The 13,403-nt window shown below is 35.1% G+C and overlaps 1 pseudogene; it reads right to left on the bottom strand.

The window, feature by feature from the left end:
- Positions 1-631: 631 nt before the first annotated feature.
- On the bottom strand, positions 632-11,974 carry LOC113052487 (aquaporin-9-like; annotated as a pseudogene).
- Positions 11,975-13,403: the final 1,429 nt, after the last annotated feature.

Genomic DNA, 13,403 nt, shown 5'->3' with positions numbered 1-13,403 from the left:
TTAGCATCTGTAATCTGTTACTGGCAGTGGTGTGACATTTATTGATGGTAAGCACTCATAAACTGTGGATGCTTTACATTTAATACCTGATTGTTTGTGTTCCCTTATGAAACAAAAATATATAGCAGTATTGGAAAATAGCATGTAATATATTAGGCATATATTCTTATATATGGGATTTAATATTTATTTTTTCCAATATATTGCAATATATTGAAAGCGGCAATCATTTGTATATTTTGCAATATATTATATAATATATGTATCATCAATATATTATTCAATGTATTCAAATATATAATATATTAGAAAATAAAAAGGGAAAATAATATATTACAATATATCATAATATAATTTAAGAAATACATTGGTAAATATATTTTCCTTTCGTAAGTGTTGTTGGTGATCTTTGGACATTTTCTATAATTAAACTTTTTAAGAGCAAGCTAGAATTATGGATAATTAACGCTTGCTGTCTTTCATAGCTGCTTGGTTTCATGAAATTACTTGGCGGAAGACTCAGAAAAGAGATCTAGAAGAAAAGACAGAAAGGAGAGAGTAGGTAGAAATAGCAGTGCTTTTTGTTTGAGGCCTATGGTGAAGGAAAAGATCCCATACTTTCTCTCTCCTTCTAGTTTACGGTGTTCAATTCATTATCTTTGATGCTGTTGTCATCTTCAAGGTTCTTCTCAGGCTCGGGGTGGTGCAGCTCAATCATCAGGAAGTAGATCACTGCCCCAACCACACCACCCATCATCGGCCCGACCACTGGAACCCACCACCAACAGTTTCCAGCCCTGAAGACACATGCATGGCACAGTTGAGAATAAATTCTGAATGTAAGTATTCTAAAGAAAATTTTCAGTTAGAATTGAATTAGCCACACACAGAGCATGGTAAGTCAGAGTTTGAACTGGAACAACAGGAAGAGGAATTTACTGAAATTCAAAGAAATTCAAGACCGTCACACGTTTTGTAAAACTTTCATTAGTCTATCACAACAACCAAATGGGCAAGAACAGAACACTTTTAAGTTGTTTTTGTTTGTTTGTTGCTTTAAATATGCACATATACACACGCACACGCTACTATTTAAAAGTTTTTTTTAACATCACTCATCCTCACCAAGGTTGCATTTATTTAATTATAAATACAGTAAAAAAGCAATATGTTATATATTATTGCATATTTTTTTCAATATATATTTTTTTATTAATAACTTTCTAGACAATTTATTCCTGTTATGGCAAAACTGGGTTTTCCACTGCCATTACTCCAGTCTTCAGTGTTGCATGTCCCTTCAGAAATCAAATGCGTTTGTCACTTTTGATCAATTGAATGCATTTTTGCTCAGTAAAAGTTTTAATTACAAAGATGCAGACGCCACTCTTTTTTATATTTTCCACTTCACGCAATGATATTCAGACATGTTTAACTGTTTTAAGTGACCAAATATTGCACAAATTGTCCATGTACTTGAGAATGTATATCTAATGTTTATTAAAAGGGATAGTTCACCCAAAAATGAAAATTTAATGTGTATCTGCTTACCCCAGGGCATCCAAGATGTAGTTGACTTTGTTTCTTCAGTAGAACACAAGTAAATATTTTTTTATTCAAACCCTTGCAGTCTGTCACTCTTATAAAGTAAGTGGATGGGAATCACGGCTAAATCAAAAAAAAACAACAAAACCAAATTAAACCCTGCGGCTTGTGACGATACATTGATGTGTAAAGACACAAAACAATTGGTCTGTGCAAGAACCTGAATAGTATTTATATCGTTTTTTTTCCCTCTTTTTTCACACAATGTCTGAACTGTTAGAACTCTCCTGAGCACGTCCTGTTGTGCGTTTTCTCAGCCGCAGGCACGTGAGGCGTCTTCTTCTTCTTCTTCTTGCTACATGGTGGATCGCAGACTTATAAGTGCATTTCCGCCAGCATTCTCTCAAGTGGACTATTGATACTCCTAATTGAGATTGTAGATAGAGTGTCAATGGTCCACTTGAGAGACAGGTGGCATACATTATAAGAGTGATAGACTGCAAGGTTTGACTGAAAAAAATCTCAGTTTGTGTTCTCCTGAAGAAAGAAAGTCACCTATATCTTGGATGCCCTGGTAGTAAGCAGAAAAGAAAATCTTTTTTGGGTGAACTATCCCTTTATCAATCAGAAATGTAATACATCACAGTAATGCAAAACTGGAATATGCCAGCTATGGATCATTAAGTCAAAGTCTACAGTGTTTTGGAGGGTTTTCACTGCTGACGTGTGATTCTAAACAGTGGTATTGTATTGCATATGTCAGGCAGTTATTTTATTCAACGCTTAATCAGAACTGTGCACAAACTCTGACTATTTTCGCTGTTGAAGAGCAGCAATAAAATCTCTCAAATGTAGATAATTGTGAGAGCTAGAAACAGAGTTTAGTAAAAGACAATTTTTTTTTCCTTTAATAAGAATAAAACACATCCTGTCTTTGGTTGTGCCAACCTGAATATTCATGCAAGGAGAATTCAGACTGCTTCACGTAAATTAAAAAAATTGGTCCAATATGCAGGAGATACACAAATTAATTCAAAAATGAATTTGCTCCGTCAGAAGAATGGTGTAAGGCCTTTGCATTTAAGAGTTTCAAAAGGTATGTTAGTTGGTGGTGTGCTTCTGTCTCTCACATGCTGGTTGACACTTTTGACACATAGATACAGGGTAACAGTTCTAGATGCACTGTCTTATTATACAAACCCTCTGAAAAAACCTTCCTGTTACAGCATAAGCAATAATACAGATAAGGGAAGAAGCAGAAAAATCTGAACAAACAATAAAAAAATATATGTTCTGTACCTGAACACATCTAGTCCCCATCCTGCCATAGCAGTGAAGAGACGAGGTCCCAAATCTCTGGCAGGGTTGATGGGATAGCCACAGTTCAGCGCCATGGACACTCCAATAGCCAGGATGCTCAGACCAATAACCAGTGGCTCCATTCCTTTAGGGGCCCCAATATTCTTTTTATCTACAATGGCTAATATACAAAGGACCAGGGCACCTGTACCAATCACCTGTAAATATATGAAAAATATTCTCTTATGGAAGCTTGTTTTACCTCAGAGTTAGAAATTAAATTGTAAGAGAAATGTCTAAATAATAAAGTCAGATTGAGAAATGTAAAGTTATATTTAGTTAAAATTCTTACTAACTAGCTATTTTCTATTGTTGAGATAGGCTCTCAAATTTGTCCACCAGAGATTTATATGCTTATGATTTATATTTACTGTTTCCTCCTTTTAATTTCCCTCTTAAAACACAACAGTCTATAAGCCAAAGCACGGGGACATCGGATGCAAATTCATTTTTACATGGTGTTTGCATATAAATGTGTCTTAGCAGTTTGTGGACACAACCAGTTTTTAAATGGATGTCAATGGAGGAGAGGCTTCACTATGCTGAATAAACAGCTTTTGTGAGGAAACAATTTAATGAATTGACAGCCTATTGACTAATCTTCAACTTGTTTGCCATTAAACAATATAGTTTTGGATTGAGCAATTTATTTATTAAAAATCTCTGCATTCCTTTTCTGTGTCGTATCTCAAATTTGAAGTAATATGATAAATATGATAAATCAACACCGCTTTAAAAGTATTGCAATACATGAAAGACAAATAAAAACAATCACAACTTGCTGATGACACTGATGACATACCTCTGGCTTTGAATATCAGTAATAACTTTTTAAAATTGTCTGCATTGAATTTAAATCAGTCTAAATGTGAGATCCTACTAAGATTTTTTCCATGGAGATTTGGTTCCCTATATTAATTGTAAACCTGCTTTACAACTGTACAAAACCGTGCAAAATTCCCAACTTTGTGTAAATGATATCTCCTTTTTTTTTTTTTTTTTTTTTTACAAATGTTTTAATAACAATTTTGTAAGAAAATCCTTTAATGTCAGAACCAATCCTCCATGTAAATCTAAATGTCTTAAACCTCAATGTATATCATGGCATACCATACAAATATTTTTTTATAATAAAGTAGGTGTAAATGCAGTTGCTAGGAGATATTCATAGAGTTAATGATAAATGTACCTTTTGTAATATATCAATTGAAGATATTGAACATTTATTTTTCTATTGCCCTTTTTCTATATCATTTTGGGTTGACTTTAAAATAGACATAAAAAAATTAAACAAAACCCTTAATTTAGCTCAGCAGCATTTAAAGAGACATGCACCTAGACGGGTCGCTGTGAACAGAGCTGTTTTTGACAAGGTAAAACAGTTTTGTTTTACACAACCAGTGAGGAATTTTAACCAAAGTATGTTACGACCCCAAATAAATCATATCAACTTTAACAGTGGAGTGTTGTTTAATTTTATTGCATAATCACTAGTGAGATTGTGATATTTAAAAAAAATGAATTACTCACCTGATCAATCAATCCATTTAACAATGAAAGATCTTCACGTGGATATGAGGCAAAGATACCTGCTGTGGCATTTTCACCAATTACAATCCGTTTTCCGTCAGCAAAATTTGCGAAGGCACCTATGGATTTTTTTTTAGGTATTTTATGCAGAAAACATTGAAATGAGTTGCTTCAAAGGACAGAATATTAGTTATACAGGTGCATCTCAATAGATTAGAATGTCGTGGAAAAGTTAATTTATTTCACTAATTCAACTCAAATTGTGGATTGTGAAATTCAGTGCACACAGACTGAAGTAGTTTAAGTCTTTGGTTTAATTGCGATGACTTTGCTCACATTCAACAAAAGCCCACCAAACCCAACAAATTAGAATACTTCATAAGACCAATAAAAAAAAATTCTGAATTGTTGGCCTTCTGGAAAGTACGTTCATTTACTGTACATGTACTCAATACCTGGTAGGGGCTTCTTTTCTTTAATTACTGCCTCAATTCGGCGTGGCATGGAGGTGATCAGTTTGTGGCACTGCTGAGGTGGTCTGGAAGCCCAGGTTTCTTTGACAGTGGCCTTCAGCTCATCTGCATTTTTTGGTCTCTTGTTTCTCATTTTCCTTTTGACAATACGGGTTCAGGTCTGGTGAGTTTGCCGGCCAGTCAAGCACACCAACACGATGGTCATTTAACCAACTTTTGGTTCTTTTGGCAGTGTGGGCAGATGCAAGATCCTAATGGAAATTGAAATCAGCATCTTCAAAAAGCTGGTCAGCAGAAGAAAGCATGAAGTGCTCCAAAATTTATTGGTAAACGTGTGCAGTGACTCAAAAAACATTGAACAGCAAGACATTGCACCCCAAATCATCACAGACTGTAGAAACTTAACACTGGACTTCAAGCAACTTGTGCTATGAGCTTCTCCACCCTTCCTCCAGACTCTAGGATCTTGATTTCCAAATGAAATACAAAACTTGCTCCCATCTGAAGACTTTGGACCACTGGGAAACAGTCCAGTTCTTCTTCTCCTTAGCCCATGTAAGACGCCTCTGATATTGTCTGTGGTTCAGGAGTGGCTTAACAAGAGGAATACAACAACTGTAGCCAAATTCATTGACACATCTGTATGCCTTCACCCCAGCCTCAGTCCATTCCTTGTGAAGTTCACTCAAATTCTTGAATCGATTTTTCATGACAATACTCATAAGGCTGCGGTTCTCTCGGTTGGTTGTGCATCTTCTTCTTCCACACTTTTTCCTTCCACTCAACTTTCTGTTAACATGCTTGGATACAGCACTCTGTGAACAGCCAGCTTCTTTGGCAATGAATGTTTGTGGCTTGCCCTCCTTGTGAAGGGTTTCAATGATTGTCTTCGGGACAACTGTCAGATCAGTGGACTTCCCCATGATTGTGTAGCCTGAACCAAACTGAGAGACCATTTTGAAGGCTCAGGAAATCTCTGCAGGCGTTTTGAGTTAATTAGCTGATTGATCATTTAATTTATTTAATACACAAGTTTAACAATTAAGTTGAATTACTGAAATGCATATACTTTTCCACAACATTCTAATTTATTGAAATGCAACTGTACTTCAACATCCTAACAGCTTTTCAGCTAGAAAAAAAAAAAAACAGACAAAAAAAATTAAAATTAGTTTGAGTTGTGCGTCTCTATATATTGTGTGCATGCCTAATGTCATGCCTAAAATCACAAAAAAAAATGTTAATATGTTAACCGCACAGGTTGCACCGAAAACAATGATATCACATTAGAAAGCAAAACTGAACCAATGTCATGAAATGTGAGGTACATGCGTCAACTTGGAGTTGTGAATGACAGTAAAAATAAATGTGTCATCAGTTTCTGAGTTCTTCACCAAATTATTAATGAGAATGAGCTCATTCAATCCAATCACTGTGGCCAGTGCTTTTAAGAAGTCTGCCTTAGGTGTAAGATGAGCCAATAACATGAAGCCAAGAAGTGAAGTGAAAACTTACCATAGTACAGACAGAAGACAGCACAAGACCCCGGAAGGCACCTAGAAATTGGGCTACGACATAGACAGGAAATTTCTTTAATGGGAGTTTCCCCAAGACAACCATAGCCAGAGAAACTGCTGGGTTTACATGTCCACCTGCAATAAGATGCAAGAGTTGAGAGACTGCAAACTTTTGATTACAGCAAAGTGTCTGTATTGGTTTTAGTGGTCCATTTGTGTATGATGATTTTGTATTGACTGAGGTTTGCATAAAAGCATGCTGAGGTTTTTTGTAGTACAGATCATCTACTGGAATCAAAAGAGCACACTGTGTCATTCATCTCACAGTTATGATGTGCTTTCTCTAATTGCTATATAAGTACACTCTCTTAATCCAGAGTGTTCCTCATAAACACTGGCTACAAAAACTAGTTGAGGTAATCAATGGGAATTGGGTCTGACATAATCTGGCTAAGTCCTCAGACATCACTGCATGGCTTAGGAGTATCTCAGCAAGCATTCAGGCCTGCAGAACTATCTCTGACCCCGCTACACACTCTTCTTCAGAATGGAAAACACTGGCCTTTAACACAATGACAAGAATGGTTTAGAAACATTTCTTGCACACTTTGCTGATGTAAGATCTTGATGTCTAAAAATGTTTCTCATTTAAATGAGGAAAAGATGGAAGCAAATATCTTTGGACCCTCTGTGGGTAAAGGAAAACCAAATTTTAAATGTGTTCATGTTTTTTCCATCTTAAACGTCTGCCAAAAGTTGAATCTTTTTTATCTTTTAAAGATTTTGAGAGAGTCATACATGCTGTTGTTTTATCACGTTTGGACTATTGTAACTTGTATATTGAACTACCCCAATCCTCCATGTCACTGCTTCAAATGGTTTAGCCAGATTTTTAACAGGGGTTTGTAAATGAGAACACATTAGTCCAAATTTTAATGTCTCTTAATTGGATGCCAGTGCGTTATAGAGTTGAATTTAAAATGTAGCTGTTTGTTTTTAAGTCCTTAAATGTTCTGGCACATTCTTATTTGTCAAATCTTGTAAATGTAAACAGGTCTGCCCGATGTTTGCGATCCTCAGACAGTATTACTCTGTCATGTCCAAGATCAAGATTGAAGTTGAAAGTTGACCGTGCATTTGCAGTGGCCGGTCCTAGGCTATTGAACAGTTTTCCCTTATGTGTGAGATCTGGATCTTCTGTATATGATTTTAAATCTAAGTTACAGTCTAATCTTTCTACTCTTGCATTTAATTCATTATAATTCTTGGTCTCATTTTAACTAATGTTTAGTTTTTTGGTGTGTGTTTTTATTATTATTCTTTTTTATTTTACCTTTCCTCTTTTGTGCATCACAGTGGCCAACTCCTGTTGTGTTCATTTGTGTTTTATAAGTAAATAAATGAAATTAAATGGAAGAAAAAAAAACTACGGAAGTCAACGGCTACCATCAACTGTTTGGTTATTGAAAATATATTCTTTTGTGTTCAATTTTTGGTAAACTACCCCTTTGATAATGACAGACCAGTGCTAATACCTGACTTCCACCTGGGACACATGCTTCAGAAAAGCTTATAAGTTCAATACTGTAGTCATCATCACAGCATGTAAGATTATCACAGTCATGTGGGCTGCTGGGCTAACCAACTTATTCATGCACAAATGCACCCTTTAGACGACTTTTACTGAAGAACTCTATATTTAACATCAAATACATACATTTATATATGGCTCTGTCTCCCCTTGTGACACAGTGAGAGGAAGGAACTGCTGGCAGCATATGATGAGGAAACACTATTTGCCTGCACACATATTCATAGACTGAGACGTAATATGTACGCGTATTACATCACTTTTTTTTTTCAAATTTGCAGTTTCGTAGTTTACATGGAGATGATAATGGTACAGTCATGTGTCCCACTGTGTTAATGCAAGGCAACTTCACTGGTAAGCTTTTAAAGAAATTCCAAGAATCATCTGCACTATTATAACACATTATATTAAAAGCTTCACCTCAACATAATCCTTAAGGAATTGTCTTAATGAAGGCCAGACATACATGCCCAATATGGTTTATCAAACTCAACACACACCTCCACCTGACACCAAGCCTTTTGCAAGATTTAAGAGCATGTAATTGACCTATCATTTCCTCCTCCCCCTGTCCATCACTGCAGTATATTTTTGAATGAGCACATCAAATACAGTAAGCACAAGGCTTCCACTCTCTATTATGTCGTTCATTAATCCTATCATTTATAAGAAAGCATAAGTCTGTTAAGCACTGAAGCAAATCCACCTTTCACTCTCTCTCGTTAGGGTCAAAGGTCAAGAAGGAATACTCTGTATGTGGTATGTTTGATCCAGCTGTCTAAGGCTTATTACTGCATGAAAGGCTTTTCCTACCTCATTAGACATTTTACTCCTGTGACCAAATTTCTTGAGAGAATAAATGCACATAAACTGCAATAAACTGGGCTGTTTGTGTAATTTTGATTAGATCATGGATATTGTAATGTTACATATGGCAAGTAGATGACTTGTGTGTAGATTGAACATTGCATGTTTTGTTGATCATGATCAATGATCACAAGCAACAGTGAAAACAGCCCTGATGGATAGCTAAATATGACCTTTGAAATGGGAACATCCTTTGAACTCAGCTGTCCCAGGCTAATGCCTTTTCTTTATTGAATGCATTTTCATGCATTCATCATTTAAAAGTTCAATTTAAATTGTTGTGCATTATTTTTATAGCAGAATATAGGTAAGTGCACTCAAAACAATTGCTTGTTGGTTTAACTTAATAAAATGATTTCGCACATTTCCATGCATTTAAACTAATTTATTGGAACTTTAATTCAGTTAAATGTACTGATGAGTAAAATTCATGCTAATTTAATGAGATGACACCAATTTCATTTGACATATTCAGTGAATGTTTCCTGAACATAATTCACTCTTTTTGATCAGACCAGTGTTGTTGCTGTTCAAACTAGTGCCTTCATGCAGAGTTGCGCTAGTTTACTGCATTATTATGAAAATGGAAAGGCCTGTTTAAAAGAGTGTTGGTTTGGTTACCATTGTGGTGAAGAGTAGAGCTTGTGCTTAGGTTGTCAATAGCTGTTATACATGCACGTAAATGTTCTGTGATCATTTGATCATGAAGGGTAGAAATGCTAACAATAGAGACAATATTTAAATCACATGATCACTGAATTCTTTTATTTTTTCTTTTAATTCTCATATTTATTCTTATGAGAATGTAAGAGCCAACATAAAACTCGTTCACATGCGAAGTAAAATTTTTGTAGCATGCAAGTAATGATTGATTAAAAATGTTCTCATGGCATTAGCACAGTTACAGCTCATGTAGCCTAAACACAAAGACTATTTCACCATAATGGTAACCTCAAAAATCAACATTAACATAAACTCTTTTAAATGTCAAAAATAACTGAACAACAAACTTTAATATGTCTTTCCCTTTACCATAAACACATTAAACTGCACTTAATTTCAACATTTATTCCCCTGGTCTATCCCTATGTAAAACATGCTGGGAACTAGAAATCTACTGCTCAGTTTCAGTCAATGCAACGTAAGTGATGTAGGCCCAACTTAACTTCAGTGGTTTAAGTTAACATTTTACAATTGTAATTTCCTTTAATATAATAAAATTGAGTTCGAATGACAACTGAATAAAAAAACTAAAGATTTATGATGTTTTAGCTCATTTAAAAAAAAAATGAGCACACAACTAAAAAAATTTTTCTTAGTGTGACAATCAGGTACATTTTAGGTTTATGTGGTATATGTACATGTTACATATACATAAGTGTTTTCTAGACTTCTCTATTTGCCAGTGTGACCAGTTACCTGACACTCCTCCCGCCATGTACACGGCCAGCATCACCCCTAGAGTAAAGCCAAAGTGGATGGTGAGATTTTCTCCTTGTTTTTCTCTGCTGAGAATAGTCTGGGCCACTGAACCACAACCAAAGAGCTGCAAACAGGAAATGGGCAGAGAGAAGACAATTTAGGTAGACAATTAGTAGGGGAAAAAAGCTACTGCCATACAGATAAGAAAAGCACTCTTGTTGTGGAGCACTTATTCAAAACTAATTAGTAGGACAGTTTGTTCAAAAACTCAGCCCATTATGGTCAGGGCGGCAACCCAAAGCAATCAAATCTGTCATGCTGAATCAGAATCTTATCATGCAATTAACACCAGTAGAATACAAAAGCATAATTGTATTTCATGTTTTACTATCTAAATTAAATAATTGAAGTCAAAGATTGCGATATTACTCAAATCTTCAGGTACTACATTTTTTAAGTAAAATGTACTTTTCTTCACTCTATATTGGATAAGTTGTCAAACCTGACATTAAAACAATTATGAAACACAAAACAATTCACTAAACTGCAAAATATACAATACAAAGTACAATACAAACATTAAAAAATGAATGTATAACATTTATCAATCACGTGACAGCATGTGATGTTCATGAAAAAAATTAAAAATAAAAATAAATACATTCTTAAGAACAGGACGATTTCTTTATTTTATAGTTAACCCTAGCCTGAACGTGTGTCAGTGTGGTTTTATTGTGTTCGCTGGTTTACACAAGAGCTATAGCAAAAAATATCATTATTGGAATAGTATTTTGGAGAACATAATTGCCAAAAAAAAAAAAACTGTTTTGAATCAGGTGCTTAAAACTAAGATAAAAAAAAAAAAAAAAAAACCCTGCCAGAGAAATGTAGCGTTAACCTAATTAAACTAAAACTTTGTAGTTACTGAAATAAAACCCTTCACTACATATAGCCATATGCAATTAAATAGCCATTAGAACTGTTCAATAAAACGCATAAATAAGAGACACTTTTTACATCACTAGAAGCAGTGGTTTTCAAACCTGTCCTGGAGGCACCCCAGCACTGCACATTTTGTATGTCTCCCTATCAGACACACCCAATTTAGTTCATGCAGTCTCTACTATCAGGTGTTAGATGGGAGACATACAAAAGGTGCAGGGCAGGGGGGACTCCAGGACAGGTTTGGGAAGCACTGGGCTAAATCATTATGTGGTCTCATAAAGCTATTATTACAATATGTGGTCACGCGTTTATAAAATGTTAAGAGCCTCCTTAAAATGAAAGAATATCAACCTTGACACCAACCATGTGATAAGAATTAAATAAGTTGACAGACCGATTCATTATTAAAACAAAAAATTGACACAAAACAGTCCAGTAAACTTGCAATATCCATCATAACTCTAATGCATTTACAATAATAACATTGTTAATCTCAGTTTACTTGGTCCTGAAGTCCCGACAGCCAAAAGACTTACTATCAATACGAATGTCCCCAGTAATTCCGCCAGAAACTCTCTGACGATGTCCCGCCTCACGCTGCATCTCTCCCTCAAATTTCTAATGTTTTCGAGCTCCATACTTTCCCCGACAGCTGAGATGAGATGTGATGATGTCCGGACAGATAGTTGAAGGGCTGATCTCGCTGGAGTTTAAGTGTTTTAGGCTTTAACCTTCCCCGCCCCTCCTGCTACTCAGATGTCATTAAACACACTGACATGACAGGTTGGTGCTTCCTCTTTGCTCACACTTCATCCATCCTCTTCATGCTGAGAAAAACAGTCAGAGCAACTAGTAGAAAATATCATTACGTAGCCCATGTTTGCAAAATGTAACACTATAGAAGCGATGTTTGAAATATTAGACTTTGTTAAAATCACCTAATCTTTATTTTTTTTATTTTTTTTGTATTTTAAGTAGTATTACATTTATTAACAGAAGAGTTGTTGCAGTTAGTTGATTACATTTTTACATTTCTACAATATAACGCAAAAAAAGATCTAGCTAATCTAAAATACAATATGCAAAATGTTATTCATTAAGAAACTGTTCACTTTATTAATTAATTTAGCTGTTTTGTGGAGCTTTCAAAAAAGATAAAAGGTGAAGAAAATGCAAAATATTACTTTTCATTTTAATAGCTTCTATACTTTTCTGAATATATAATCTTTACTTGTGAGGTTTCTTGCGTTCTGTAAGTTTCTAGACCGCGGTTTCTTTTTTTTTTTTTTTTTACATGAAATTATAAAAATATTTTTTTTTAATTGGCCTCCATATACAATACCCAGTAGACCTACACAATGAACAATACACAGTAGATACGCACACAACACGTTGGCTGAACTCGTGCAAAACAACAACAACAATTAAATACAAGGTCTTGGTTTATTTATTCTCTAAATACAACATATTTTATATGTTTGGTTTAAATGTTTGCTAATCAATGGGATTTAATTTAAAATGTTTTTTTTTTTCAGATGTCCAAATTTCCAGTTCTCGTTCGAAGAGGCACATTGCAGCAGAACTTAAACTTGTAATACGTATATTTGTCCACTTGGTAGAGCTATTTGACTAATTAAATAACAGTTTCCCAAAGATGGCCAGAGTTTGACGGTGGTGTCCCGTGACTGTCGGTACAGACTGAAAATAAGAAGCGATGGGATGGTAGCGGTATGTTTTGTTTGCATTAATCACTGTCACTTGTTCTGTGGTGTCGTCTTTGATGTGAGGCAGACACTGTCAGTGCTGTGAAATGAGGGGGATGTGCTGATGGAGAAAAAGCACCCCAGTGGGTTCTAACAAATTATAACACCCCATCCCCTTCATCATCTTAACAACCCCTTAGCCCTAGCTTGGCACACTTGATATCTGCTATCACGCAGCCTACCCATTAAAAATGTTTTATAATAGGCCTAAGTAGCCAATTTAAGTGTGCATGACATAAAACTTTTTGGACTGCAAGCCTTGCCTTTGCATGTCATCATACAGAGCACCTAAATGTGTTCAAGTTCATTTAGACAGTTCACTAAAGTCAGTTAGAGTTTTTAATTTAATTTTTAATTTACCAAATGAATTATTTAATATTCATTCATTCAG

Source organism: Carassius auratus, chromosome 32 (assembly GCF_003368295.1).
Source record: "Carassius auratus strain Wakin chromosome 32, ASM336829v1, whole genome shotgun sequence".
In the NCBI taxonomy this organism is placed as follows: domain Eukaryota; kingdom Metazoa; phylum Chordata; class Actinopteri; order Cypriniformes; family Cyprinidae; genus Carassius; species Carassius auratus.
Note: the sequence above shows the minus strand (reverse complement) of the source record. Positions and strands in the feature narration are given on the sequence as shown.